This window comes from Hypanus sabinus, chromosome 2 (genome assembly GCF_030144855.1).
Source record: "Hypanus sabinus isolate sHypSab1 chromosome 2, sHypSab1.hap1, whole genome shotgun sequence".
Lineage (NCBI taxonomy): Eukaryota > Metazoa > Chordata > Chondrichthyes > Myliobatiformes > Dasyatidae > Hypanus > Hypanus sabinus.
The window spans coordinates 193,347,158-193,368,082 of NC_082707.1; the positions used below are offsets into that span (position 1 = coordinate 193,347,158).

The 20,925-nt window shown below is 42.4% G+C and overlaps 1 long non-coding RNA gene across 1 annotated transcript in view; it reads left to right on the top strand.

Annotated features, from left to right (window-relative positions):
• LOC132389540 (uncharacterized) overlaps positions 1-14,515 on the top strand; it is a 149,713-nt gene extending 135,198 nt beyond the window's left edge. The window contains exon 4 of the long non-coding RNA XR_009510584.1: positions 14,217-14,515. This is a non-coding gene — a long non-coding RNA (uncharacterized LOC132389540). The remainder of the gene's footprint in view (positions 1-14,216) is intronic.
• The last annotated feature ends 6,410 nt before the right edge of the window (positions 14,516-20,925 follow it).

Here is a 20,925-nt window from a genome sequence, read left to right on the forward strand (position 1 = left end):
GGTCAGAAGTGGTGTCAGATATGATAAGACGTGGTGATAACATGAGGTGTCCAGGGTATTCACCGCATTCTCAGAGCACTCAGCGTTGTTAAGGACCCCTCCCAAATGTCACATAATCTCTGATCACATAAGAACGGAGGCTGTTAGGCAGGTTAATAGCTTCTTCCCCCAAGCTGTGAGACTTCTGAACACCTTGTTACCACCCAGTACACAATATTTATTTATTACTTCATTATTATGTCATTATTTATGACAGCATCAATAGCAATACGCTAACTATATATTTAAATGTAGTCTAACTGCGTATTTAACTATATGGTGTATCTGCACTTTATGTCGACTTGTACATCTACCAAATTTTTCTTTATTATCCCTTAATATTATTATGTCACTATTATTTTATGTGCAGTTTGTGAAATATGTTCCACGTTTTGTACCGAGGTCCTAGATGGACGTTGTTTCGTTTAGCTGTATACAGTTGATTGACAATAAACTGAAATGTGAGCTTGAAAACAGAAAATGCCGGGAGAATCCAACAGCTCATGTTTTCTCCTTTTGCCAGTCCTCACAGAGGGTTGTTAATCTGAAACATCTAACTCAGTTTCTCACCTCTCCACAGGAGCTGGACCTGCTGAGTGGTATCTTTGTTTTTATGTCATATTTTCAGGTGAGGTCATTGTTATTCTTTGGCTGCCTTGCCCTTTCTTAATAGTAAAGGCTGCGATTTGCGTGGTGCTGTCAGAATAGCCTGGGCAGGCAATTGCGGGGCATTGTGTAAACCTCTTTGTGATCAGCCAGCTCCTTTTTCCGTGGAAGAATCCAAGCAAGCAATAACTTGTAGCCACTTTCTTCTCCGTCGATGTGTCTTCATCTGTCTCTCTCTGAGCCTAAAATGACTTTTTGAGCCATTTCTTCTCCTTCACTTACTCTCCCAAACAACTGCTAATTGAACAGGGAATCTAAAAGGGTTCCATTGGGATTTGAATCAGGTTTATTATCACTGGCTGGCATGTGGTATGTCACAAAATTGATTGTTTTGTGACAGCAGTACAGTGCATATGAATTATTACATATTACAGTCAAAATATATAAACAAAATAAATAAATAGTGTAAAAAAAAGAGTAAAATTGTGAAGTTTGTGGACATTTCAGAAATCTGATGGTAGAGGTGAAAAATTTGTTCCTAGAACCATGACTGTGTGTCTTCAGGCTCCTGTATCTCCTCGTTGATGGTAATAATGAGAAGACAACATGTTTTGGGTGGTTAGGGTCCTTCAAGATGACGCTGCCTTCCTGAGGCACCTGCCACTTTTTGAAGATGTCGTCGTTGGTGGGGAGGTTAAGATAGAGTTGACTGAGATAACAACCCTTGGCAGCTTTTTCCAGTCAATTGCAGTGGTGCCTCCATACCAGATGACAATGCACCCAGTCAGAAAGCTCTCCACGGTACATTTGTAGAAGTTTGCTAGAGTCTTCGGTGACATTTCAAATCTCATGCTTCTAATCTAATGTAGCCACTGACATTCTTTGTAATTGCATCAGTATGTTGGGCCCAGGATAGATCTTCAGAGATGCTGACATCCAGGAACTTGAAGCTACTCTGCCTTTCCACTGCTCACTCCTCGACAAGGACGCGCGTGTGTGTGTGTTCTTCCAATCTCCCTTTCTGAAGTCCACAATCAATTCTTTGGTCTTACTGATGTTGAGTGCTAGGTTGCTCTTGCGACACCATTCACCCAGCTGATCTATCTCACTCCTGTGTGCCTCCTCATCACCATCTGATAAAACTGGAAACAGGAAAGGGTTTGTAAAAGGAGGAGAGCTGTGGACCCATGGAGATGAAAGAAGGTGTGGAAGCAAAAATGGGATAGCTGAGGTATAGACATATAGTATGCCTACATCAAATAAGAGTATGGTAGAGTGTTAGCACAGGAATACGTTGATTCTGTTCTGGATTGGTAAAAATTATGTTACTTAAAGGGATGTACTGAAAGGACTCGTTGCTCTTAAAATAACATGTCATGTGTTTGAGGTGAGATGCAGCAGAGGGAAGTGAGCTAGATACAGTACAAACAAAATCACTGATCGTAATCTTCGAATTAGCTGACCATTCAGGAGTGCTGCCTGTCTACTGCAATATGTCAAATGTAACACCATCAGACTTGGAGTTAGGTCATTTGGTCCATCGAGTTTCTTCCGCCATTTCATCACGGCTGATCTAATTTCCCTCTCAGCTCCAACTCCCTGAAGAAACTTCTGGTATCTTCTTTAATATTATTGTTTAGCTTACCTTTGTATTCAATCTTTATCTTCTTAATAACTTTTTTAGTTGCCTTCTGTTGTTTTTCAAAAGCTTCCCAATCCTCTAACTTCCCACTGATCTTTGCTCTTTTATATACCCTTTCTTCATCTTTTATGTTGGCTTTGACTTCTCTTGGTAGCCATGGGTGTGTCATCTTTCCTTTGGAATACTTCTTCCTCTTTGGGATGTATATATCCTCTGCCTTCGGAATTGCTTCCAGAAATTCCAGCCATTGCTGCTCTGCCATCATCCCTGCCAGTGTTCTTTTCCAATCAATTCTGACCAACTCCTCTCTCATTAGATTAGATTAGATTAAACTTTATTGTCATTGTGCCGAGTACAGATTCAAAGCCAAATGAAATGCAGTTAGCATCTAACCATAAGTGCAAAGAATAGTGTTATTTACAAAATAACTGAGAATAAAAAGTAAATGCTACAGCACACAAATATAAAAGTACTGAGACAGTACAATATGGGTGCAATACTGCTTTGAGCCATGATGTGAGGTTCAGCAGGGACACAGCCTCAGGGAAGAAGCTCTTCCTGTGCCTGCTGGTGCGGGACCGGAGGCTCCTGTAGTGCCCATTGGATGGGAGGAGAGTAAAAAGTCCATGGTTAGGGTGAGATGCATCCTTGATAATGCTTTTTGCCCTGCCCAGGCAGAATTTATGGTAGATGTTCTCAATGGTAGGCAATTGGGTGCCGATAATCTGCTGGGCAGTTTTCACCACACGCTGGAGTGCCTTGCAGTCCGACACGGGACAATTGCCATACCACACTGAGATGCAGTTGGTGAGGATGCTCTCAGTGGTACAGCGGTAAAAGTCCGTCAGTATCCTGGGACAGAGGTGAGCTGTCCTGATGCTCCACAGGAAATAAAGGTGCTGTTGCGCCTTTTTGATCGGGATGGAGGAGTTCAGGGACCATGTGAGATCCTTGGAAATGTGGACACCAAAAAATTTGAAGCTTGATACACGCTCCACTACAGGTCTTTCCAACATCTGCCTTCACAGTCTCTCCACTAACCGTTCTAGCACCGTGGTTCCTATCCCCCACAACTCTAGTTTAAACCCCATTGTTTAGCATTAACAAACCATCCCACTTGGATATTAGTCCCCCTCCAGTTCAGGTGTAAACCATCCCTTCTGTGCAGGTCCCACCTTCCCTGGAAGTGAGACCAATGTTCCAAAACTCTTATCCCCTCCCTCCTACACCAACACCTTGTGCAAAAAAAACCTCAATATTACAAACAAGAGAAAATCTGCAGATGCTGAAACCTGAGCAACACACACAAAATGCTGGAAGAACTCAGCTGGTTAGGCAGCAACTGTGGAAAAAAGTACAGTCAACGTTTCAGACCTTCAGCAGGACTGGAGTATAAAGGATGAGGTGTAACGTCAAAAGGGGAGTGATAAACACAAGGTGATAGGTGAAACTGAGAGGGGGAGGAGTGAAGTAAAGAACTGGGAAATTGATTGGTGAAAGAGATACAGGGCTGGAGAAGGGGGAATTTGATAGGTGGGGATAGAAGGCAATGGAAGAAAGAAAAGGGGGGAGGAGCACCAGAGGGAGGCAATGGGCAGAGAAGGTGAGAGAGAGAGAAAAGGAGATGAGGAATTGTGAAGGAACTGTGAGCGTCCATTACAGGAAGTTCAAGGAATTGATGGTCAAGCCATCCGATTGCAGGCGACCCGGACGCGGCAGTAGTGGAGGCCATGGATAGACATATCAGAATGGGAATGGGAAGTGGAATTAAAATGGGAAGCCACTGGGAGCTCCTGCTTTTTCTGGCAGATGGAGCATAGTTGCTCGGCGAAGTGGCCTCCCAATCTACGTTGGGTCTCACCGACATACAGGAGGCCACACTGGGAGCAGTGGTTGACCCCATCAGACTCACAGGTGAAGTGTTGACTCACCTGGAAGGACTGTTTGGGGCTCTGATGGTAGTGAGGGAGGAGGTGTAGGAGCAGGTGTAGCACTTATTCCACTTGCAAGGGTAAATACCAGGAGGGAGATCAGAGGGGAAGGACAAATGGACAAGAGAGTCATATAGGGAGTGATCCCAGCAGAAAGTGGGGGAGAGGGAGGGAAAGATGTGCTTCTTGGTGGGATCCTGTTAGAGATGGTGGAAGTTGCAGAGAATTATGTGCTGGGCATGGAGGTTGGTGGGGTGGTAGGTGAGGACAAGAGGAACCCTATCCCTGGTAGGGTGGCAGGGGGATGGGATGAGAGCAGACGTGTGTGAAATGAAAGAGATGCAGTTGAGGGTAGCATTGATGTTGGAGGAAGGAAAGCCCCTTTCTTTGAAGGAGGAGGATATCGCCTTCATTCTGAAATGAAAAGCCTCATCCTGAGAGCAGATGCAACAGAAACGGAGGAATTGATAAAATATTACATCACCATTAAGAACCTTTTAACCTAATCTCATCGTTCCTTCTCCCATTGAATCATCCATGTGCCAATCTACAAATTTCTTAAATATCCCTAATGTCCTAATGTTTCTGCCTCTACCCACCACCTCTGGCAATACCTTCCACACACCATTCTCTGCATAGAAAAGTTACCATTGACATTTCACTAAACTTTTCCCCTTAAAATTATGCTCCTCCTCCCCATATTTGCCATTTCCGCCCTGGGGAAAAGTCTGTCGCTGTTCACTCTATGTACGCTTCTTATAGTATAGTAGTGAAAAATATAGCATAGAAACAGAAACAGGCCCTTTGCTCCATTAGTCTGTGGCAAGCCATTTAAATTACCTACTCCCATTGATCTACACTGGGACCATAGCCTTCCATACCACCACAATCATGTAACTGTCCAAACTTCCCTTAATATTTGCAGTTGAGCTTGCATGTACCATTTCTGCTGGCAGCTTGTTCCACACTCTCACAACCCTTTGAGTGAAGAAGTTTCCCCTCATATTCCCCTTAAACCTCTCATCTTTAACCCATGACCTCTAGTTGTAGTCCGACCCACCCATACTTCAGTACTTTGATTTATGAAGGCCAATGTGCCAAAAGCTTTCTTTAATGAACCTATCTGCCTGTGACACCATTTTCAATGAATTGTGGACCTGTATTCCCAGACCCCACTGTTCTATTGCTCTCCTCGGTGGCCTACTGTTCACTGCGTAAGACCTACCCTGGATGGTTTTACTGAAGAGCAGCACCTCACAATTGTCTGCACTAAATTCCATTTGCCATTTTTCAGCCCTTTTCTTTCCAGCTGAAAATCCCTTCTGCAAGCCACGGTAGTCTTCCTCACTGTCCACTGCACCCTCAATCTTCGTGTCATCCACAAACTTTAGTTACCTCCTGTACGTAATAAAGGGCCCACCGAATGTATGGTCATCGTCTTCTGCTGCTGTAGTCCATCTAGTTCATAGTTCAATAGAGTCTGTGTTCAAAGGAGCTCTTCTGCACCACGGTTGTAACATGTGGTCACTTGAGTTACTGTCACCTTCCTGTCAGCTTGAACCAGTCTGGCCATTCTCCTCTGACCTCTCTCATTAACAAGGCATTTTCACCCACAGTACTGCTACTCATTGGAATTTTCTTTTGTTTTTTGCATTATTTTCTGTGAACTCTAGAGGCACTTGTGGGTGAAAATCCTAGGAATCAGCAGATTCTGAGACACTCAAATCGCGCTGTGTGACAGCAACAATCACTCTACAGTCAAATTCACTTAGATCCCATTTCTTCCCTATTCTAATGTTTGGTCTGAACAACAAGGAACCCTCCCGACCATGCCTGCATGCTTTTTATGCACTGAGTCCCTGCCACATGGTTAGCTGATTAGATACTTGCATTAATGTACAGGCGTACCCAAAGAAATGGCCACCGAGTGTACATATCTCCAAAAAGCACTTGATCGTGAACAACTAAATGGCTTTATGATTGAAGTCCACGAAATAAAAGGGGCCATCAGGAAAATAGAGGGCAATACTGAGAGAACATCAAAAGTAATGGCAGAAGCTGGAAATCTGAAATAAAACATTCCAGATAATGCTGTAAGTACTCATTATGTCTAGCTATATTAATAGAAACACAGTAAATAATGGCAATGGTTTTCAGACTAGAGGAAAGTGTACTCTATAGTTCCTCAGTTCTGTTTTTAAGTTTCTTTCACTATCAGTAACAGCACAACAACTTTTCTTTATGATGCCTTGAACCCAGGTGTCTTGATGCAGGGTTTCCACACAAAATATTGATAATTCCTTTCCCCATACAAATACTGTCTGGCCAGTTTTGTTCCTCCAGCAGAGTGTTTGTTGCTTGCAGTAAGAATGCCTAGTGTGTACAAGTTTAAATGCTTCATGAATCATTTTTCTATATACTTAAGTAGAACATATTTATTCATTTGTATATCCTCCAAGCCAGCATGGTAGTGTTGTGGTTAGCACAGCATTTTACAAGATCAGGGTTCAATTCCTGCTGCTTCCTGTAAGAAGTTTGTACATTATTACCATGACTGCATGAGCTTCCTCCCATATCCCAAAGACATGCAGTTGGTGTCAGTGAACTGTGGGCACTCTATGTTGGTTCTGGAAGTGTGGCGACTCTTGTAGGCTGCCCAGTACAAGGCTCACTGATCTGATTTGACACAAATAAGCACACTTCATTGAGTGTTTTGTTGCACATGTGACAAATAATCTTCTTGTAATGCTTGTCTCATGAAGCTACGTTTACTGAAGATATCTACCCCTTTCATCTTGATGCATTGACACTTAAGCTGCTGCCACAATGGACAATGCACTGAAAACCATGAGTGGATGATTCCTTGCCATCCTTGTTCAATTCTCTGTGGAACTCACTGTGTAAAACTGATGCAATTGGACAATCATTCATCAGACGCACACTACAGAGCTCCATTATTATGACTGGAGAGCAGAAGTATTGTATTAGTGGGACTGAGCCTCTTGGAATTACAGGCAAAGGTGAATCATTGGATTAAAAGGGGCTCAATACATGCAAAGATATTGCACCACAGCTGCTTAATATTAATATTGATTCTAAAGTGTCTACTTGATAGTTCTGCTATTTCAGACCTTGATGACTGCAATATATATTTAAGGATACAGACATAACATTCTTGCAGCACTGAAATGTTCCTGTAAACAAACCTTTAATCAGTATGGAACATAATTCTCTTTGGTTTAACTGTTTTCGGCAATAGAATGTACTTGACATGCTTTATAATGATTATAGAAGGAACAGGTTTTGAGTCCCTGTCGAGGAAATAATTTCAGAGGCATTTTCAATTCCACATCAGCTCACCAACGTAATGGAATGCCTGACATGGATGAAAGCAGCCATTAATCAGCGTGGCCTTTGGACAACCTTTTGAAGATGAATCCAATTCTGAACACACAAATTGGCTCCTGAGAGCTCCCGGCATATTGTTATTTTGAGCTTTATGATAAAGGGCAAAGTTTATTTTGTATTTCATCACAAGATAATATCCTAATATTATGTAAATTATTTCTGCTTGTTTACTAATGCGAATAAGTTGAGGAGATGTAAAAGAGAAATATTTCCCTTCCCTGTTGTATTAATATTTCCAACTTTATTTATTCCAGATCAGATTATCAAATATCCTTGTTATCATAGTCATAGAATATTGCAGGACAGAAACAGACCCTTCAGCCCATTTAGTCTGTGCTAAACTATTAATTTCCATCAGCCTGCATCCAGACCACACCTTTCCATATCCCTCCCATCCATATTCCTATCTAAATTGCTCTTAGATGTTGAAATCAAACTCGCATCTGTCACTTCTCTGGTGCCTCGACCTACACTCTCACCACTGAGTGAGTGAAGATGTTCCCTCTCATGTTCCCATTAAACATTTCACCTTTCACCTTTCACCCGTGAACTCTAGTTCTAGTCTTACTCAACCTCTGTGAAAAAGGCATGCTTGCGTTAACCCTGTCTGTAGCCCCCATAACTTTGTATACCCGTGTTTGGATCCATTTGAATCGAAATTGATAATGAGAGGATATTTCAAAATAGTTTCACTGAGAGGGGTGGGTAGGTGGAAGGATTGAGGAAAGTTAATATTTAGTGGTATAGATACTTCAGCTAGTGAAATTTAATTTCTACTCATGCATTTAGAAGTATATTAGGGCACAACTTTTCCCATTATAGTATAGTCTGTTAAAAATGTTGACCCTATTGCCTAGGTTCTTTAAGGTTATTATAGCTGAGTGTGTCTATTAAATAACCCACTGTCTATTAAATGCTCCCAGTGACATGTGCCTCAAATAGCCTCCGACTACCATGTCCAGCTCCTGGCCTTCATGTGTGGCTTAGCTATTAAGCCCATTGGAACCATTTCTACTGACAGGAGAAGAAACTGGCACCTTAAAACCGGTCTCTTTGGGTAGATAGGGCTCGCCTACCTAACTAGGAGAAGAAAAGCTCTGATTTCAAACCTCTGCTGCCTTATGGCTATACCCAGTCATGGGGAAGGCTTCAGGAGTAAACCTCACAGGAAAAATCTGGAGCTGGAGTCCCTAAGGCAGTCCTACATTGAGTTCAATGCTGACTGGCAAATCCTGCGACGCTGCTGGTGCCAGACCGCATTGGTCTCTGCCGTTCCTTTGGGTTCATCAGTTGCATAGCTTGCTACATGGGCAATAGCTTGCTCTCCATATTCTACTACTCTGGCATGCATACCTAGACAGCTAGGATGCAACATCCATGGTTGACACTAACTGATGGAGGCCTCACTCACTGCTCCTGGAGTTGCGCTGATTATTTTGCACAAAGCTCCACAAACAACAAGCTGTTTAGCTTCTCTTGACAAGGCATCAAATATCAACACATTCATGGCCTCACAGTAGAAATGGAGCTTGCAGCAGCCCATTGCAAATATGTTTCCTACCTGACAGCCAGTTATTCTTTGAAAGAGAAATACTGTCTGAGAAGATAGGCAGCATCTGTGAAAAGAGAAACTGTGAACATTTAAGGTTGAAGACCCTTTGCCAGATTGTGTAAGAGAGATATAAAAATATTGTTTTGAATTGCTAGAATGGTGGAAGGGATAGATAGGGTATGGGAAAATGTGCAATAGGATAAGGCTAGCAAGGCCATGGTATAAGTTATAGGGGTTGTCTCGTTGAGCAGGTTAATGTGGGAAGTTCGATTCAAGATTCAAGTGTATTTATCACATGTACATTGAAACATACAATGAAATACATCATTTGTGTTAACAACTAACACACTGGGGGGGGGGGTGTGGTGGGGGCAAGCAGCCCCCAAGTGTCGGCACACGTTTTGGCGACAACACATCATGCACATAATGTTCAGCTGAACAACAGCAAAAACAAGTCCCGTTCCACACACACACACACACACACACACACACACACTCCTCCAGCCTCCTGTTCAACTCTTTGAGTGATTATGCAGAAAGTTTGAAGTTAATAACTCATCGGGGTGATTGATAAGTTCATGGCCTAAGGTAGAAGGAGATGAGTTATTAACTTCAAACTTTCTGCACAATCACTCAAAGAGTTGAACTGCATGTGCATGTAATGAGAGCTGTATAACGCACCTCCTTCTACCTTAGGCCATGAACTTTACAATCACCCCTCGTATGCATGTAAATAGTCCAGACTAGCCCACCAAGATCATATGATGCCTGTCCCAACACCTGATGCTCACTAGGTGGTATCTCAGCTTCGAGGGCCTGTCCTCTTAAGTATATTTAGGGTGGAGATAGATGAATAAAGAAATTCGCATTTTTTCTTCATGTACATCGAAACAGAGTGAAATGCTTCATTTGCGTCAAATCGAAGCAGCAAGGATTGTGCTGAACAGGTCACAATTGCTGGCATACTTCTGACACCAACATAGCATATGTTCACAGAGCAACATGTAAAAGAGCGAGGAATAGATGGTTATGGGGCACTGGCACAAATGAATAGTTGCAGGCACAAAACACTGGAGGAACTCAGCAGCATCTATGGAGAGGAATAAACAGTCGAAGATTCGGGCTGAGACCCTTCATCAGGACTGGGAAGGAAAGCCAAAGAAGCCAGAACAAGCAGGTGGAGGGAGGGGAATTGGTACAAGTTGGCAGGTAATAGGTGAGGGGGAAGGTAGGTTGGTGGGGAGGAAGGAAGAAGTGAGAAGTTGGAGGTGCCAGGTGAAGGGCTGAAGAAGAAGGAACCTAATAGGAGAGGAGAGTGGGCCGTGGGAGAAAGGGAGGGGCCGCAGAGGAAGCTGATAGGCAGGTGAAAAGAGAAGGAATAAGAGAGGAGCTGGAATGGTAAATGGAAAATGAGCTTGCTTCCAACAGCAGATGAAAAGCTGAGGCAGGCATTGGTTAGTCATTGTATGGTAGGGCTGGCTTGAAAGGGCTAAGTGATCTAGTCCTACTTCTTCTCCTGTATTCTTTCACCATTGTTTTAGCACCTTCAAATTAAGCTCTTGTAAAGTTACAACCTGCACTGAGTTGCATCAAAAATGTCTGGTTGTTGCTACTTTTGACTGACGATCAACAGGACCTCGTGTTAAAACTTCATCAAAATGATATCACTTTTAGCACTACAGCGTTCCTTCTGGTGTACAAAAGCACGCCAGGATCTATTTACAAGATTCTTCGGGGGTGGGGGGGGGCACAGCTGACTCAAAGATGAAAATGCTTTCACAGTGCCAAGGCTGGCACATGGCTTTGGGCACAGAAGGAGAGCCAGAGTTAAGTGCAACTTCCTGGGAGCTTAACTTGGAGGATATTAAACCTGGCAGTTGCCCGTTAGTCATTTCTCACACACATCACAGCCACCTGACTAAGCAAAGTAAAATCAGAGAGCAGCTATTGCAGATCAGCTCAGTTTATAGTGGAAATGGTCCCATCAAAAACAGATTTTCTTTGTTGCTGCGAATTTCCAAAATCCTTAATCTTTGTGAGCTTCTCAACACATTCAAGGGCTAACACAATCAAACAAACGTTGCACAGGAAGCTGCTGCTCCAGTCTGATAGTTCAGCTTGTCCGACCCAATAATCCCTTCAAAGGTTCAGCCTTCTGTCACTTTAAGGTTGATCCATTTCTCATTGTATCCCCTTCTAAAGCTGACATCTCATAGTTACAAAATCCAGCTCACCCAGGCCCATTTTTGTGAGCAGGTTAGAGATTGGCATAAGTGGCTAAGGAAAACCTAGGAGATTTAACGTCATAAAGGGGCCAGCAAGATCTCACTTGTGCCTTTCGGAAAGTGACTATTCCCACTATGACAGTGAGCAGACTCCCTCACAATGCTGTAAGTCTGTATCACCTTTCAATCAACTCTTACCTACATCTGGGAAATATCACTTTGTCATAGAATAATCAGAGCCTTTAGACAACCATGTCCATGCTGACCATCTGTAATCATCCAATTTGCCAGAACCTGTTCTGTACCCTTCTGTGGCAACAAACACAAAATGCAGGTCAGGCAGCATCTATGGAAATTAAGTGTTGAGCCGAGACCCTTCTTTCGGGTCTGGGAAGAAAGGGGGAAGAAGTAGCCTTGACAATTCAAGTGCTGGCTTTGATACTACTTCGATGTTGCAGTTATACCTGCCTTAGTCTGTTACGAACGAGGAGCAACTCTGAGGGGCAGAAGGGTGCAAAGTCACCCCCCCTTTTTGAGAATCGCAAAATCGCTACTATTTCTGGTCTGATACCAAGGAAATGAGAGAGATAAACAGCTGATGTCAGTAATGAGAGAGAGACAACGCAGGGATACACAAAGGTGGAATGTCTCCTCCTAGCAAAAGCGGAACGGAACCACTGATTACTGCTATTGTCTCTTGGAGAAGGAATTCCACGGAACGGTCTAGCTAAAGGACAGAGGGGTCATATGTGAATGGCCACAACAACAACGCATCGATGGATCAAGATTGTAAAAGGAAAGTCAGCAAGTCAATAGCTGTTACTGCTTTCTCTCTCTCTCTCTCTCTCTCTCTCTCTCTCTCTCTCTCTCTCTCTCTCTCTCTCTCTCTAAACAATTGCAACACAGTGACCAACAAACTACCGCAGCCTGCATGAACTGAACTGAACTTCATATTTTCATTAGGCAATTCATTATCCGTTAGACAACGATAGAGCTTATTTCTTATTGATTATTATGATACCCGTACTTTTAGGTTTAGTATTGATGACGTATATTATCTGTATATTTGCATTGACTTCAAAGGAGACTCCTATCTTTGCTGGTAAGATACCCAGTTACGGGGTTCGTAACGTGTCAAAGCCAAGGTCAAAGTCAAATGCATAAGTACTGCAGATTCTCAGGTGCAATGAGAATCTTACTTAGAGCAGAATCACAGGCACATAACATCAGATAAGCAGCATTCATTGAATCAAGCATCAATTGGACATGATTTTTGCAATGGGAAGTGGTCAGAGTGTTGCTGTACTGAGGCAGTGATTAGAATTCTGCACTTTGGTTCAAGAACTGCATGGTTGAAGGGAGGCGCAGAGAGAAGAGGTACTGCAGATGCAGGAGAGCCAGAGCAAAACACATAATGTGCTGGGGGAACTCAGCAGGTCAGGCAGCATCAATGGATGGGAATCAGCAGTCAATGTTTCAGTCCGAGACCCTTCATCAGGACGCAACTGGTCTTACTCATTTATTTATTGAGAGACAGCATGGAATAGGCCCTTCCTGCCCTTAGAGCCATGCTGCCCAGTAATCCCCTGATTTAAACCTAATCATGAGGCAATTTACAATGACTAATCAATCTACAACTGGTACATCTTTGGACCGTGGGAGGAAACTGGAGGAAACCTGCGCGGTCATGAGAAGAACTTACAAACCCCTCACAGGCAGCAGCGGGAATCGAACCCGGGTTGCTGGCAATGCAGAGCATTGCACTAACCATTACGCTACTGTGCCTTCCTTGAACCTGGTGGTGAGGGATTTCAGACATCTGTGCCTCCTGCCCAGTATTAGCAATAAAAAGATGGAATGGCATGGATGGTTGGCATCTTTGCTGATTGGTATTGCCTTCTTAAGGCAATGTCTCATGTAGATTTGCCCATGATGTATTGTGCTGGGTCCACTGTTCTCTGCAGCATTGAATTTGCTGTAATGGACCATAATCCAACCACTCTGGATGCTCTCAACAGTACAACCGTAGAAAGTTTTAAAGTGTTTCGTGACCAGCTGAATCTCCTTAACCTTCTGAGAAAGCAAAGTGAGTGGAGTCCTTCTGATTGTGCTGGGCTCATCTGATATGTTAATGCCCAGAGATTTAGAGCTTTAGACCCTCTCCAATGCCAATCCCCCAATGTATCTTTGCCCTCCATCCCTTTCACTGACATTTCGCTCACGTTAAGTGAGAGGTTATTGTTGCAGCACATGCAACCTGTTGTCCTGTCTCACTCCTGTACGCTGACTTAAAACTACATGTAATTAATCTAACAGGAACTAAACCATGTTAAATAATATTTTTAATACGGAAGGGCTGCACACTGTCATTCATGGAATTTGGAGACAAAACTGAGACCAGCATCTGCCAGTTGAGGGAAGGTTGGGAGTCATTATCTGTTTCCATGTTATTCCCTAAGGCTGATTTATTTAGTATGGTGCTTGTCAAATGTTCCCCACTAAATGGTTCTATTAGCCCAGGTATAGCCTTTTCAGACTGCAGTCATCCTGAAGCTGCACACAGTAACTTTCTAGCTATTTTTTGTGCCTGCATTTTTAGCACAGGACATAAGATGTTTAATAACATATTCAGGCTGAGGACGAAATACCCTTCAGCCATTCTGAAATATATTTCACTTCTTATAATTTAAAATTTTTCATTCTAATAATGTGGAACAGGATTTATTCGGTTATGTCACTGTATTGTTTCCAATATAGCCTCTGCCTTCACCAGCTATTCTTTGTCTAACGTTATTCCATTTTGTTTTGAACAGATTACTTATTTTTGAAAGAAGGATCAACTCGCTCTCACTTTTTGATGGCAGTGAAAGCCTGTCGGTACTCAAGTCAGGGGACCCGGAGAAGCGATGCGGCAGGCTGCTGATCTCCCACTCGCATTGTTGCAGGAGCGATCTCTCTCTCTCTCTGTCTTCCTTACTAGTGAGAAGGAGCCTGTCTGAGATACCAAAGTGTTGGGTTACGGATTGTAGTTTTTTTGCTGGACTTTAGATCGAGGTCTCTGTTGGAGCTTTTGCTTTGCTTGTATGGTAGGCAGAGGAGGAGGGGCTGGTGCTTTTGCTGGTACAAGTGGGGGAAGAGGGGGTGGGGTCTTTAGGGTTCTGATGTTTCTATCATTCATTCTTTGAGGTTTTTTTGTTTTGTGGATGTCTGCAAAGACTAAGAATTTCAGTTTGTATAGTGTATACATTCTCTGATATTAAACGGAACAATTATATTTTATGTAAATGTTGTGAACTTGCAGCCTGGAAAGAGACCATTCAATGCCCTGTGTTTAACTGGCCAGCAATGGACTTTAGGCTAACTTCACTTCCCAGCTCTTAGGCTATAATCTTGCAGATTCTTCCTACGCAAATGCTATTCTGCAGAATTTTTAATTGTGTCTCTGCCTCCCCCACTCTTTACGGCAGTGACTATATGCCAGATACAAAATTATTTCCTCACTTTTAACAATGGAGGTTATTTTTGTTAAAACAGCTATTTTATGTTATCCAAGAATAGAACAGAGAGGACACAAAAAAGTGAAGAAACTTGTCTTTGGTTGTGCAGTGCATTAAAGAGGTAAATTAATTTATTATTGTCAACGTACAAAAGGCACAGAGAAAAAAACGTCTTGCATATTGTGCATACCAATTAATTATTCACGTATTGCTTTGAAGTGGTACATCTAAAACAATAATAAAACTTTATTCTAAGTTTTACTGCTACAAAGAAAGCTAATTGCAGGAGAACAATAAGATGCAAAGACATAATGAGGTGTATTATGAGGTCGAGGCCATCTTATTGTATTGGGAAACAATTCAATAGTCTTATTGAGTTAGTAAGATAGAAGCTGTCTTTTAGCCTGGTGGTATATGCTTTTGTATCTTCTGCCGGATAGAAGGGGGAGAAGAGAGAATGTTCATGATACGTGGTGTCTTTGATAATGCTGAGTTTTTACTAAAGTGTAAACAGAGTTCATAGAAGAGAAACATTTTTCCATGATATACTGATCTGTGTTCACAATTCTCTGCAGTTTCTTGTGGTAGACGGCTGAGCGGTTGCCGTACCAAACTGTAATGCATGCAGATAGGATGTTTTCTGTGGTGGATAAATATAAATTAATGAGAGTCAAATTTCTTTTGCCTCCTCAGGAAATAGAGGCATAAGTAAGCTGTGTTAACCAAGGTCTCAAAGTGGCTGGACCAGGGTATACATTCACTGTATTACTAATAAGTAGAGTTTCCAAAACACAGATACGTGGTCTTGAGGGGAATGTGGAAGAGAAAAAGCTGAGGCAAAAGTAAAATTAATGGATTGTGGACAAAAAAAAATCAAATGACATAGTCGGGTTTTGTATATTAATAATTTCTAACTTCTGGTGATTTTCACTTATAGGGACTTGAAGTTCTCAACCCTCTCAATCTCAGCAGTGTTGATGCAAACAGGAGAATGATATCCATCAATACTGGAAGTCCATGTCCAGCTTTTCTCTTCTGTTGACAATGGTGGAAAGCTTGCTGTCAGGACACCACCTTACTCAACCATCCACCTCCTTCCCGTACTCTGAATGACGGTTATTTGAAACACACCTCACTACAGTGCTATCACCTGCAATGGAAATGGATTTAGAGCAGAATTTGAGATACGGTGTTACCATCTACAAACTTGTAGATAGAGATAGAGCAGAATCCTGCCACGCAATCATCAGTGAAAAGGGGGTAGAACTGAGGATGCATCCTTGTAACGCGCCAGTGTTGAAGGCCATCATGGCAGAGGTTTTGCTGTCCATCACGTTACCTTTGTAATGTGGGTAAAGCAGGTAATGTGGAGATAAGGAAAACGGCACCATGTTTATTTCACTGTCCCCATAAAACATTAATGCAAACATCACTTATTACACAACTGTACTGCTTTGTCCCTCTTGAAAATAAAAAAAATGATTCATATATTCTGTGCATTATTTATGAATTTAACCTATTTACAAGTTCCTTGATCTTGTCAAAAGAACATGTTGTTGCTGTTGTATCTAGTTCTTGATGATGAAGGTGTAATCCAGACTTCACCCAGCAGAATTTTGTATCACTTCTTCCACAGTCTACCCTGGATCACCTTCTTCAATACACTCATTAGCCTGTGTGTCTTCAAAATTCTCTTCTGGGAAAGCGTTGATAGATGCACTTCTTTATCCCCTTCAGCTTCCTGTTTGATTGCATTTGTTACATTAATAGCCAGAAGATATATTTTATTTAAATGGAAAGATTCTAATCCCCCCCCCCCACTACATTTGAATGGTTTTCCCAAGCTGTAACATGTTCAAACTTAGAAAAAATTAGGAGTGGCACTACCGACCCTTCGATTAAATTCGAAGAAACTTGGAGGCCACTTATTCAGCATTTTCATATGATGTAAGCTGACCGTTTCCATATCCTTCTCAATAACTTTTTGTTTGTGTATAGAGGAGCGGAGTTAATGACAAATAATGGTTTTAACCAATGAAACATGGCAGCCCAGCTTTTGTTTTGTTTTGTTTTTATTTAGGTTTTTTTTTAGTTTAGGGGGAAATTTTTTCTGTATAAACTTTTTTTTGAATCTTTTTCATGTTCAGTTATTAAGAGATTGGGAAGCTTAGATTACACATGTTACTCGGGGTTTGTGTCTGTATACGTGAACCGTTATTAATGTAATCCCCGTCTCTTTGTATCATTATCATTGTTATGTTTATCTACTTGAAACTCAATAAAAAAGATTGAGAGAGAATGATAGATACACTTCTGATTTTTGCCTCCATTTCCTAGAACCATATTTTGAAGGACCTGGTTCAGAAACTATTAATATTCCAACTCTATTATATCATTTGCATTGTTTTTATCTACAGCCCATTGATTTTATTTTTGCCCCAGCTGTTTCTCTTCCTCACTCCCCTCAAGACCTATCTGAATGAAGTTTAGTCGTGTTTTGGAACTTCTATATGTTGGAAGCTCAGTGCAAGCATAACCTGGTCTGCAATGTGGCTTCAGCCTGTGATTTTGTAGAAAGCTTGCCAGTTGCCATTACAACTTTGAAGGAGGCCAATGTAGTGTCAACAACACTGCACTGGTGGCCTAATCTCAAAGAATAACGAGGTGGCCTACAGGGAAGAAGTCATCTCTCTGACACAGTGGTGTCAAGAAAACAACCTCTCTCTCAATGTTGCAAAAACAAAGGAGCTGGTTGTGGATCACAGGAGGAATGGAGATGGGCTAACCCTTATTGAAATCAATGGATCTGAGTTGAGGGGGTAAACAGCTTTAAGTTCCTTGGCATCCGTTTCACTGAGGACCTCACGTAGTCTGTACACACCAGCTGTGTGGTGAAAAAGGCACAGCAGTGGTTGAACAAGTTTTATATGGGCCCCAAAATCTTAAGAACTTTCTACAGGGGCACAAGTAAGAGAATCCTGACTGGCTGCATCACTGCCTGGTATGGGAACTGTAATTCCCTTAATCGCAGGATTCTGCAGAGAGTGGTGCGGACAGCCCAGCACATCTGTAGTTGTGAACTTCCCATGATTCAGGACATTTACAAAGACAGGTGTGTAAAAAGGTTCCCAAAGAATCATTAGGTACCCGAGTCACCCCAATTACAATCTATTCCAGCTGCTATCATCCGGGAAATGGTACCACAGCATAAAAGCCAGGACCAACAGGCTCCAGGACAGCTTCTTCCACCAGGCCATCAGACTGATAAACTCATGCTGATTTGAGTGTATTTCCATGTTACATTGACTGTTCTATTTAGTAAAAATTATTATAAATTACTATGATTGCATATTACACATTCAGATGGAGACAACGTAAAGATTTTTACTCCTCATGCACGTGAAGGATGTAAGAAATAGTCAATTCAATTCAAAATAATTCAGAGCCTTGTGTTCTACTGGGTGACAGAGCAACCTCTTCCTCCCACTAATTTTTTCCAGCAACCTATTCTTCTCACATACATATACACACACATTTCAGCCCTGCTCATCTATGCCAATCAAACGGATTACTTGAGCTGCTCCCATTTCGTTGTGTTTTTGGTCCTTTTTCTTCCAAACCTTCCCTGTCCATGCTCCTGTCTAAAAAGCTTTTAAACAATGGAATCTGAATCATATTTAATATTACTGGGATATGGCATGAAATATGTTGTTTTGTGGCAGCAGTATATAGACACACACACATACATACACATATACATTTGTATATAGTGCAAGAGAGCGAGAAAATAAAAAATAGTGAGGTAGTGTACATGGGTTCATTATCCATTCAGAAATCTGATGGTGGAGGGGAAGAAGCTGTTGTGTGTGATTTTAGGCTCCTGTATCTCCTCTGTGATGGCCGCACTGAGGAGAGGGCACATCCTTGGTGATGGGAGTCCTTGAAGTTGGGTGCCACCTTTCTGAGGCATCGGCTTTTGATGATGTCCTCAATGCTGGGGATGTTAGTGCCAGTGATGGAGATGGCCGAGTCCTCAACTCTTTCCGATCCTGTGCAGTCGCTCCTCCATACTTCCGGTGATACAACCAGTTAGAATGCTCTCCACGATATATCTGTAGAAATTTAAGAGAATATTTGGTGACCTACCAAATCTCCTCAAATGGAATACTGCTGCTATCCTGCTTTTTTTTTTGGAATTGCATTAATATGTTGGGCCCAGGATAGGTTTTCAGAGACATTGACAGCCAAGAACCTGAAACTGCTCACCCTTTCCACTGCTAATCCCTCAATAAAAACGTTCCCTCAACTTCCCTTTCCTGAAGTCCACAATTAATTCCTTTGTCTTACTGACTTAGAATGCAAGGTTGTTGTTTCAAAACCACTCAACCAGCTGATCTCTCTCACTCCTGTATGCCATATGAAATCTTACCAACAGTAACTAACTGTGTTATCAGCAAATTTGTTAAAGGCATTTCAGCAGTGCCTCGCCACACAGTTGTGGGTGTAGTGATTGGAAAGTAGTGGGTCAAGCATGAATCCTTGAGGAGCGCCAGTGTTGATTGTCAGCAAGGAGAAGTTATTACTGATGTGCATTGACTATGATTTGATAAGGAGGCCCAAGAATCCATTTACAGAGGCTCAGGCCCAAGTTTTGCAGCTTGCTGATTAGAACTGAGGGCATGATGGTGTTGAATGCTGAAGTGTAATCAATAAATAGCAGCCAGCCATAGGTATTGTTATTGTGCAGGTGGTCCAAGGGCAAGTGGAGAGCCAGTGAGATTGCATCTGCTGCAGACCTATTGTGGTGATAGGCAAATTGCAGCAAGTCCAAGTCCTTGCATAGGCAGGAGTTAATTCTGGATTTGACTAACCTCTCAAAGCACTTCATCACAAGAGATGTAAGTGCAACTCGTTGAGGCAGCTCACTCTGCTCTTCTTGGGCACTGGTATGATTGTTGCCATTTTGAAGCAGGTGGGAACTTCTGACATAGCAGTGAGAGATTGAAGATGTCCTTAAACATACCTGCCAGTTGGTTGGCACAGGTTTTCAGTGCCCACAAGATACACCATCAGTGCCTGATACCTTGCGAACATTCACTCTCATGAAAAATGTTCTGATATCTGCCTCCAAGACAGAGATTACAGGGTTTGAACAGGCAACTCACGCAAAATGCTGGGGGAGATCAGCATGCCAAGCAGCATCTATGGAAAAGAATAAACAAGGTTTAAACAGGTGCAGTTTTATTCTCCCTTTCAAAGCATGCATAAAAGGTGTGAAGATCATATGGGAAGGAAGTATCACAGCCATTCATGATGTTAGGTTGTGTTGCATTGGGACTAATGGAAAGTAAACCCTGCCGGAGCTGACATGCATCGAATTTCATCTCTAGCTTCAATTGGAATTGCTGTTTCACTCTTAAGATAATCTTTTGTAGGTCATAGCTCAACTTGTTGTATAGTTCTAGATCACCGGTCTTGAATGCCACAGATCTAGCCCTCAGCAAACTATGAATCTCCTGGTTCGTTCCGGGCTTTTGGTTTGTTTACATCCAGTATGTTCTCAAAGGCACACACTCACTCACACAGGTCTTGATGAAGTCGGGGAGAACTGTGGCATATTCATTCTGATTCGAAGACAAGTCTCGATCCACCAACTCAAAGTAGTCTCATGGGAGCACCTCTGCCTCCCTTGACCATTCTTTCTCAATCTTCGCCACGGCTGCTGTGGTCCTTTGTCTCTGAGCACACAACGGGAGTAGAAGTACAGCCAGGTGATTGGACTTTCCAAAGTGTGGCGTAGGATGGCATGTTAAAAATTCTATAACAGTAGTCAGCTGTGTTGGCTCCTTTGGCTCCACAGTTGATATTTGGTGGCAGTTGTTCAGGGACTTCTACAAGCTAAACAGGAACCATCAGGAAAGATGGCGCCAATAAGTGGCAACTCTGCATGCGGCTCTGTTGGGAATCATCTGATACTCTCACTCAGGACTACTGCAGCTGAAGAAGAAGAAATGCAGATACACTA